This window comes from Sapajus apella, unplaced genomic scaffold (genome assembly GCF_009761245.1).
Source record: "Sapajus apella isolate SASKATOON/1434 unplaced genomic scaffold, GSC_monkey_1.0 scaffold68, whole genome shotgun sequence".
In the NCBI taxonomy this organism is placed as follows: domain Eukaryota; kingdom Metazoa; phylum Chordata; class Mammalia; order Primates; family Cebidae; genus Sapajus; species Sapajus apella.
In genome coordinates, this window is record NW_022437008.1 from 11,275,574 (window position 1) to 11,286,690 (window position 11,117).

The window sequence follows — 11,117 nt, forward strand, 5'->3', positions numbered from 1 at the left end:
ACCCTCTCTCCTCTTGTAGCACCCAGTGTCTGCTATTCCCATCTTTATGTCCATGTGCACTCAATGTTTAGATCCACTTATAATAGAAAATGTGGTATTTGGCTTTCTCTTTCCACATTGTTTCTCTAAGGATAATGGCTTCCAGCTGCAGCCATGTAGCTGCAAAGGATATGATTTCATTATTTCCTAGGAGAAGGTGGTTGACTGGGAAAAGACAGAAAGAACTCTTTCAGGATAATGAAAATATTTTATATCTGTTGTGGTAATGATTGTACAATTGTATATGTTTGTCAAAACTTTAGAAGTGTATATTTAAAGTAGCTGCATTTTATTTTTGTAAATTATAAGAATAAAGTTGATGTTAAAAATAATACAGAGATTTCTGCTCATTTTGCGCTGTTTCTTCCAGTTGTAACATTTGAAAACTATAGTATAATATAGTATATATTAAAACATACTATTCTATAGTGTATATATAATATACTATAATACACTATAATGGATACTATGCTATAGCATAGCGTTATGCTGCTAAGGATACAGAGAAACTGGATCTCTCAAACATTGCTGCTGGAAATATAAATTGGTACAACTATACAGAAAAGCAGTTTGTCACTTTCTTAAAAACAAATAAAATGTGTAACTACCATATGATCCACAAGTATACTCCTGGGCATTTATCCCTGAGAAATAAAAATTGTATTCATTACATGCTATAATATAGTATATATAGTATAATATAGTACTTATTACACCAGGATATTGACATTGATACAATCCACTGACCTTAATCCAATTACCCCAATCTTGCTGTCCTCATTGTTTATGTGTATTATTATATTATTTTAGAATCTGTGTAAGTTCATGTCTTCAACACCACAGTTCATATATTAGTCAGTTCCAGCATCAAAATGATCCCTTATGTTGTAATTCATAACCACACCCTCCTCCTTCTTGTCCTTATCTACTTCTTCCTCTTCCTCCCACTCTGGCTACCACTAATTGCTCTTCTATTTCTAAAATTTTGTCATTTCAAAAATGTCATATAAATGGAATTATACAGTATGTAACCTTTTAGAAATGGCTTTTTTGCTTAACGCAATTCACTGGAGAGTCATCCAGTTTGCTATGTATATCAATAGTTTGCTCCTCTTAATTGCTGAATATGGTGTGATGGTCGGTTTTAAGTGTCAGTGTGATTAAGCCACAGTACCCAGTTATTTAATTAAACACTAATATAGGTGTTGCTGTGAAGGTATTTTGTAAACATGGTTAACATCTATAATCAGTTAATTTTAAGTAAAAGACATTACTCTCAACAACGTAGTGGGCCTCATATAAACAGTCGAGGTCCTTAATATAAAAAACTGGTTTTCCAAAGAAAAAGAAAGTTTGCCTCAAGACTTCAGCATCCACTCCTACCTGAGTTTCCAGTCTGCCTGTTTGGTCTACAAAGTTTAAAAGTGCCAGCCGCTACAATTGTGTGAGCCAACTTCTAAAAATGTCGGCCTTTTCTCTTGCTTTCTCTCTCTCTCCCCCTTTCTATAAAATCCTACATTAATTATCTTTCTCTGGAGAAGTCTAATTGGTACACATGGCTCGAAGGCATCAGTTTGTCTGACAGTTTACCTATTGAAGGACATCTGGATTGTTTCCAGTTTGGGGCTATTATGACTAATGTTGCTATAAACATTAGTGTACAGGTGTTTGTATGAACATAATTTTCATTTCTCAGGGATAAATGCCCAGGAAAACAGTTATGTGTCATACGGTACTTACATGTTTCATTTTTTTTTTTTTTTGGAAAGTGCCAGACTGGATCCAAGATGGCTGAATAGGAACAGCTCTGGAGTGCAGTTTCCAGTGAGAACAATGCAGAGGGTGAGTGAACATCACATTTCCAAACGAGTTATTACTGCCCACAGACCAGGAGATTCCTGGGCTGAAAAGCACGAGTTTCCAGCATGGCTGTTTCAGCTGGCGCAGCGGGTCTTCACACAAAAACTCACACAAATCTGGGTGGCTGTTTCAATGGTGCCTGGAATGCCTGGGACACAGAGCCACCCATTCAAATGAGAAAAAGGGGGCTGAAACAGGGAGCCAGGTGATCTGGCTCGGTGGGTCCCACCCCCACAAAGACCAGCAATCTGAAACGCTCTGGGCTGAGAGTTTCGCAGCAAGTGCAGCTGGACCCAGGATGGTCCAGCTCTGTTGGGAGAAGGGCATCCATTGTTACCGAGGCAGTCTGATACTACCAAGGCCATCTGCCACTACCGAGGCAGTCTGCCATTACCGAGGCAGTCTGCCATTACCGAGACAATCCACCTTTACTGAGGCAGTCCTGCCATTACTGAGGCAATCCACCATTACAGAGGCAGTCCTGCCATTACTGAGGCAGCCTGCCATTATCGAGGTAGTTGTAACTATACCTCTATAAACAAAACTGCAAGGAAGTTCACACATCAGCTGGGCAGAGACCACAGCAGCTCAGCGATGCTTCTGCTGGCAGACTGCGACTAGGTTACCTCCTTGCTGGGCAAGGCAGCTTTGAAAAAAGGCAGCAGCATATTAGGAACTTATAAATAAAGCCCCACCTTCCCAGGACAGAGCACCTGGGAAAAAAAAGCGGTTATGAGTTCTGCCACAGCAGACTTAAATGTACCTGCCCAGCAGCTCTGAACAGAACAATGGAGCTCACAGCTCAGCACCTGAGCTCCTGTAAGGGACAGACTCTCTCCTCAAGCAGCTCCCTGACCCCCATATATTCAAAGAGTCACCTCCTAAAGGAGAGCTCAGGCTGACATCTGGCGGGTATCATTCTGGGATGAAGATAACAGAAGAGGAAACTGGCAGCAACCCTTACTGTTCTGCAGCCGCTGCCGGTGATCCCCAGGCAAGCAGGGTCTGGAGTGGACCTCCAGCAGTCCTACAGCAGAGGGGCCTGACTGTTAGAAGGAAAACTAAAAAACAGAAATAAATAACTTCATCATCAACAAAAAGGACGTCCACTCACCAGAGACCCCATCCAAAAGTCACCAACTACAAACACCACAGGTAGATAAATCCACAAAGATGGGAAGAAACCAGTGCAAAAAGGATGAAAACACCCAAAACCAGAATGCCTCTCCTATTCCAAGGGATAACAACTCATCACCAGCAAAGGAACAAAGCTGGATGGAGAATGAGTCTGTTGAATTGACAGAAACAGCCTTCAGAAGGTGGGTAATAACAAACTCCTGTGAGCTAAAAGAACATGTTCTAACCCAATGCAAAGAAACTAAGAACATTGAAAAAAGGTTTGACAAAATGCTAATGAGAATAAACCGCTTAGAAAAGAATATAAATGACTTAATAGAGCTGAAAAACACAACACGAGAACTTCGTGAAGCATACACAAGTTTCAATAGCCAAATTGACCAAGGAGAAGAAAGGATATCAGAGATTGAAGATCAACTCAATGAAATAAAATGAGAAGATAAGATTAGAGAAAAAAGAGCGAAAAGAAATGAGCAAAGCCTCCAAGAAATATGGGACTATGTGAAAAGGCCTAATCTACGTTTGATAGATGTTCCTGAATTTGGCAGACAGAATGAATTCAAGCTAGAAACACTCTTCAGGATATTATCCAGGAGAACTTCCCCAGCCTAGTAAGGCAGGCCAACATTCAGGTCCGGGAAATATAGAGAACACCACAAAGATATTCCTCAACAATAGCAACCCCAAGGCACATAATCATCAGATTCACCAGGGTTGAAATGAAGCAAAAAAATGCTAAGGGCAGCCAGAGAGAAAGGTCAGGTTACTCATAAAGGGAAGCCCATAAGACTCACAGCGGATCTCTCAGCAGAAACCCTACAAGCCAGAAGAGAGTGGGGGCCAATATTCAACATCCTTACAGAAAAGAACATTCAACTTAGAATTTCATATCCAGTCAAACTAAGCTTCATAAGCAAAGGAGAAATAAAATCCTTTACAAACAAGCAATTGCTCAGAGATGTTGTCACCACTGGGCCTGCCTTACAAGAGCTCTTGAAAGAAGCACTAAACATGGAAAGGAACAACCAGTACCAGCCAATCCAAAAACATACCAAATGATAAAAAGCATCAACACAATGAAGAAACTGCATCAACTAATGGGCAAAACAACCAGCTAGCATCAAAATGGCAAGATCAAATTCACACATAACAATATTAACCTTAAACGTAAATGGGCTAAATGCCCCAATCAAAAGACACAGACTGGCAAATTGGATAAAAAGCCAAAACCCATTGGTATGCTATATCCAGGAAACCCATCTCACATGCAAGGACACAAATAAAGGGATGGAGGAAGATTTACCAAGCAAATGGAGTGCAAAAAAAGTAGGAGTTGCAATCCTAGTCTCTGATAAAATAGACTTTAAACCAGCAAAGATCAATGGAGACAAAGAAGGGCGTTACATAACAGTAAAAGGATCAATGGAACAAGAAGAGCTAACGATCCTAAATATATACACACCCAATACAGGAGCACCCAGATATTTGTAGGTGCTCTATCTACAAATAGACTTAGACTCCCACATAATAATAGTGGGAGACTAACACTCCACTGTCAATATTAGACAGATCAACGAGACAGAAAGTTAACAAGGATAGCCAGGACTTGAACTCAGCTCTGGACCAAGCAAACCTAATAGACATATACAGAACCCTGCACCCCAAATCCACAGAATATACATTCTTCCCAGCACCACATCACACCTACTTTAAAATTGACCACATAATTGGAAGCAAATCACTCCTTAGCAAATGCAAAAGAATGAAAATCATAACAAACAGTCTCTCAGACCACAGTGCAATCAAATTAGAACTCAGGATTAAGAAACTAACTCAGAACTGCACAACTTCATGGAAACTGAACAACTGGCTCTTGACTGTTGACTGGATAAACAATGAAATGAAGGCAAAAATAAAGATGTCCTTCAAAGCATTGAGAACAAAGACACAACGTAGCAGAATCTCTGGGACATATTCAAAGCAGTGTCTAGAGGAAAATTGATAGCAATAAACGACCACATGAGAAACAAGGAAAGATCGAAAATCGACACCATTTCATCGAAATTGAAAGAGCTAGAGGAGCAAGATTTAAAAAAGCTCAAAAGCTAGCAGAAGACAAGAAATAATCAAGATCAGAGCAGAACTGAAGGAGATAGAGACACAAAAAAGCTTCAAAAAATCAATAAAACCAGGAGCTGATTTTTTTTAAAGATCAACAAAATACACCACTAGCCAGATTAATAAAAAAGGAAAAGAGAGAATAATCAAATAGATACAATAAAAAATGATAAAGGGGATATCACCACAGATTCCACAGAAATACGAACTACCATCAGGGATTACTACAAACAACTCTATGCACACAAACCAGTAAACCTCGAAGAAATGGATAAATTCCTGGACATTTGCACCCTCCCAAGCCTAAACCAGGAAGAAGTTGAAACCCTGAATAGACCAATAACAAAGGCAGAAATTGAGGCAGCAATTAATAGCCTACCAACCAAAAAAAGCCCAGGTCCAGATGAGTTCACAGCTGAATTCTACCAGACATACAAAGAGGAGTTGGTACCACTCCTGAAACTATTCCAAACAATCTAAAAAGAGGGAATCCTTCCCAAATCATTTTATGAGACCAACATCATCCTGATATCAAAACCTGGCAGAGACTCAACAAGAAAAGAAAACTTTAGGCCAATATCCATGACAAACTTACATGCAAAAATCTTCAATAAAATACAAGCAAACCGATTGTAACAGCACATCAAAAAGCTTATTTATCATGAACAAGTAGGTTTCATCCTGGGGATGCAAGGCTGGTTCAACATATACAAGTCTATAAACATAATCCACCACATAAACAGAACCAAAGACAAAAACTACATGATTATCTCAATAGATTCAGGGAAGGCCTTCGACAAAATTCAACAGCCTTTATGCTAAAACATCTCAATAAACTAGGTATCGTTGGAACGTATCTCAAAATAATAAAAGCTACTTACGACAAACCTATGGCCAGTATCATACTGAATGTGCAAAAACTGGAAGCATTCCCTTTGAAATCTGGCACTAGACAAGGATCCCCTCTCTCGCTACTCCTATTCAATATAGTATTAGAAGTTCTAGCCAGCGAAATCAGGCAAGAAAAAGAAATAAAACGTATTCAATTAGGAAAAGAGGAAGTCAAATTGTCTGTATTTGCAAACAACATGATTGTATATTTAGAAGACCCCATTGTCTCAGCCCAAAATCTCCTGAAACTTCAGCAAAGTCTCAGGATACAAAATCAATGTGCAGAAATTATAGGCATTCCTATACACCAATAACAGACTTAAAGAGAGCCAAATCAGGAATGAACTGCCATTCACAATTGCTACAAAGAGAATAAAATACCTAGGAATACAACTAACAAAGGATGTAAAGGACCTCTTCAAGGAGAACTACAAACCACTGCTCAAGGAAATAAGAGAGGACACAAACAGATGGAAAAACATTCCATGCTCATGGTTAGGAAGAATCAATATTGTGAAAATAGCCATACTGCCCAAAGTAATTTATAGATTCAACACTATCCCCATCAAGCTACATATGACCCTCCTCACAGAACTGGAAAAAACCACCTTAAACTTATAATATGGAACCAAAAGAGAACCCGCATAGCCAAGATAATTCTAAGCAAAAAGAACAAAGCTAGAGGCATCATGCTACCTGACTTCAAACTATTCTACAAAGCTACAGTAATCAAAACAGCATGATACTGGTACCAAAAAAGAGATATAGACAAATGGAACAGAACAGAGGCCTCAGAGGCAATGCCATACATCTACAACAATCCGATCTTTGACAAACCTGACAGAAACAAGCAATGGGGAAAGGATTCCGTTTAATAAATGATGTTGGGAAAACTGGCTAGCCATGTGCAGAAAGCAGAAACTGGACCCCTTCCTACACCTTACGCAATTAACTCCAGATGGATTAAAGACTTAAACATAAGGCCTAACGCCACAGAAACTCTAGAAGAAAACCTAGGCAAAACCATTCAAGACATAGGCATAGGCAAGGACTTCATGACTAAAACACTAAAAGCATTGGCAACAAAAGCCAAAATAGACAAGTAGGATCTAATTAAACTCCAGAGCTCTGTACAGCAAAATAAACAATCATTAGAGTGAACTGGCAACTAGCAGAATGGGAAAAAATTTTTGCAATCTACCCATCTGACAAAGAGCTAATATCCAGAATCTACAAAGAACTAAAACAGATTTACAAGGAAAAAAACAAACAAACCCATTCAAAAGTGGGTGAAGGACATGAAAAGACACTTTTCATAAAAAGACATTTATGAGGCCAACAAACATATGAAAAAATGCTCATCATCACTGGTCATTAGAGAAATGCAAATCAAAACCACATTGAGATACCATTGCATGCCAGTTAGAATGGCAATCATTAAAAAATCGGGAGACAACAGATGCTGGAGAGGATGTGGAGAAATAGGAACACTTTTACACTGTTGGTGGGAGTGTAAATGAGTTCAACCATTGTGGAAGACAGTGTGGCGATTCTTCAAGGACCTAGAAATAGAAATTCCATTTGACCCAGCAATCCCACTACTGGGTATATATCCAAAGGATTATAAATTATTCTTTTATAAATACACATGCACACGTATGTTCATTACAGCACTATTTATAATAGCAAAGACCTGGAACCAACCCAAATGCCCATTGAGGATAGACTGGACAAGGAAAATGTGGCACATATACACCATGGAATACTATGCAGCCATAAAAAAGGATGAACTCATCCTTGCAAAGGACATGGATGAATCTGGAAACCACCATTCTCAGCAAGAACAGAAAAACAAACACTGCATGTTCTCACTCTTAGGCAGGTGTTGAACAATGAGAACACATGGACATAAGGAGGGGAGCATCACATACTGGGGTCTGTTGGGGGGATGGAGGAACAGTGGGGGGTAGGGAGGTTGGGAAAGGATAACAGGGGTAGAAATGCCAGATACAGGTGACAGCGTGGGGGGGCGGGACGGAGGCAGCAAACCACACTTCCAGGTATGTACCTATGCAACAATCCTGCATGTTTTGTACATGTACCCCAGAACCTAAAGGTCAATTATATATATATTTATATATAAAGAGAAAGTGTCAAACTGTTTTTCAGAGTGGTTATACCATTTTACATTTCACCAGCAATGTTTGAGTGATCAAGTTTCTCTGTATTCTTAGCAGAATATTGGTACTTTTATTAATTTTTATTCTAATCATTCTGATATGTGTGTAGTAACATCCCTCTCTCCCTCCCTCCCTCCTTCCCTTCCTCCCTCCCTCCCTCCCTTCCTTCCTTCATTCCTTCATTTCTTCATTTGAGATGGAATCTTGCTGTGTCACCCAGGCTGAAGTGTAGTGGCACAATCTCCGCTCACTGCAACCTTTGCCTCCAAGGTTCAAGTGATTCTCCTGCCTCAGCCTCCCAAGTAGCTGGGATTACAGGCATGCACCACACTGCCCAGCTTTTGTGTGTGTGTGTGTGTGTGTGTGTGTGTGTGTGTTTAGTAGAGACGTGTTTTGCCTTGTTGGCCAGGTTGGTCACGAACTCCTGACCTCAGGTGATCTGCTAGCCTCGGCCCCCTGAAGTGCTGGGATTACAGACGTGGGCCCTCATGTGATTTCATTTGTCATTTTCCTTAGAGTTAATGAAGTTGACCATTTTTTCATGTACTTATTTGGCTTCGTTATATCCTCTGCAGTGAAATGTCTATGTTTTTTGCCAATTTTGTCTTTCATTGTTAGTTGTTTTCAGAGTGTTTTGAGTGCTTATAAAGCACTATACTTCAGATAGGTGCCTTTGAGGGTCACCTCTCTGGCTTGTCTGAACTCCATGTCTCCCATCCCTATGTGAGTTGTGGTCATTGTTTAACTCTAGGCGCAGCCCATGGAGTTTCGCCCTAGTAACATGTGGCTCAGTATTCGGAATCAGACTAGAGTGGAAAACGTCTAAAGATTTCTCAAGCTCCTTTTGAAATCAGCTCTTTCTCCTGATACTTCTTTTTAAAAATTCCAGCCGCCTCTGTCTCTCCAAACTCTGGTCTCTCTTTCCCGAACTCGGTGAGAAGCTGTACTCTGCTCAAATTTCTTCTTCCAGTTCCGCAGTCCAGAGGCTCCTGCAGGCAGAAGGCCAGGGTGATTACAAGACTCACAACTTTTGTCTTCTCTTAGGGATCATAGTCCTGCCGTGACCATTGTTTAAAAACTGCTGTTTTCTTTTCTTTTATTTTTTCTGGTTTTCTAGTTGCATATGGTGGGAAGGTAGATTTAGCTCCAGTTCCTCATGATTGCTAGAGGCAGACACACTGACCTACGTTCTCTCCGTAGGCCTGATAAAAACAAACGCTGGGCCCAGCAGGGTGGGCGGTGCCTGGGTCTTGGACTGAGAAGGCACATCATTAGGCACTGACACTTCTCTTTTCTTCTTAACCTTCTTAAGAATTTTCAGTTGTATCCGAGACTAGTTTCCTAGGATACATACATCCAGACATATGGAATTAAACACTTGACCTGCTTGTACAGGCTTACAAAAACTAGAATATGAACATTCGTTTTATGTGATGTGTACATACAAATTTTATATATACTACTTTACAAAGTGTGCAAGATTTGTTTTATTTTGAAAGTTTAAGCTGCCCTCTAGTGGAAAATACAGGCCAAGATGTGAGCCTATATTTTCTTTGGTTTTATTTTCAGCATGGGGACTCCCAGATAATCTAATCCGTAGCAGTGAGCTAATACCTCTTCTCTCCCTGAAGCCGATGGGCGTTGTGGGGTAGCTTCCTTTTTTATGGAAGGTGCTCAGGCTCACCCCGGGCCCATGTGGAGCTCCATACAGCTGCAGAGAGAGAGATAGCCTTACCCCAGTGGGACTCCTATAATCAAGAGCTCTCTCTCCTTTTCTCTGCTGTTCAGAATTTGCACTGTCTGTCTGGTACAGATCTGCTCTCTGAAATTCATTCACATGAATGTCCAATAATAATTTATGGTAGTACCTGTCTCTCCGGGGAATCAAAGCCCTTAACTATGCTGTTAGTTACCACCCGAAATGCTGTTTTTGTTCTTAGGGAAGCTGTTGAGATGATTTGCAGGCAGAGGAGGGTCTCCAATTCAATCAGCCTTCACTGACCCTGACTTGGGTAATGATGTCAATGTTGAATCTGCTTCCTGGAGGCATCTGGGCAGAAGCATCCGGCATGGCCCCAGCCTTGGCTGCTGGACTCTAAACCCAAGTTATTCAGCTATTAACATTGTATGATTATATTATATATAGAAAGAACTTTTGGCAAACCACTATCTGAAGGGCCCACTAGGGGTTAGAGACCATGGTGGTGATGAAAAGGGAATGTGAAGGAAGGAAGGAAGGAAGGAAGGAAAGAAACAAAGAGGGAGGGAGGGAGGGAAGGGAGGAAGGAAGGAAGGAGGGAAAGAAGATAGGAGGGAGGGAGATAAAACAAGAAGTAAATTAGAGAATTTGGTAATAATGAAGATGGCCAATGAGAAGCTTTCTGCATGCCACAGCCACATGGAAATAGAACAATAGTGCTTAAAGATCAACTCTGTTAACTTTCACAGGGAGACAAGAGTTCACCAGACTAGTGAAGGACACACCAGACTCTGGGGAGGAAAAGATGCACAAGCAGCTTCTATGACAGTGACTGATCAGTGAATGAAGCCCTTGTCTGCAAGGGCGGCAGCCTGTCTCCCTCTGTGTCTCACCCTTCTGCTAGGGGTCTGCGCAACCCAGGCCAAGACAGAGCACCCCCTTTTTTTTTCCAAGCCCTGGAGCTAGCTTGTGGGAGGCTGAGAGATGGAGGGAGGGAAGACACTGGGAAAAGCTGCTGGCATTTTCCCAGGCTTGGGACTGAGAGGATGACACCATTTTTAATCTGGGTTTATACCACGGCAGTCATTGTGTGGTAACCTGGCAATAGTGGCCGCTGCAGACATTTTAGTCTCAGACCAGAGAGTGGAGCATTTGCTTTAGAGCAGGGGAAGGGCCCCCACAGCCAGAATTGA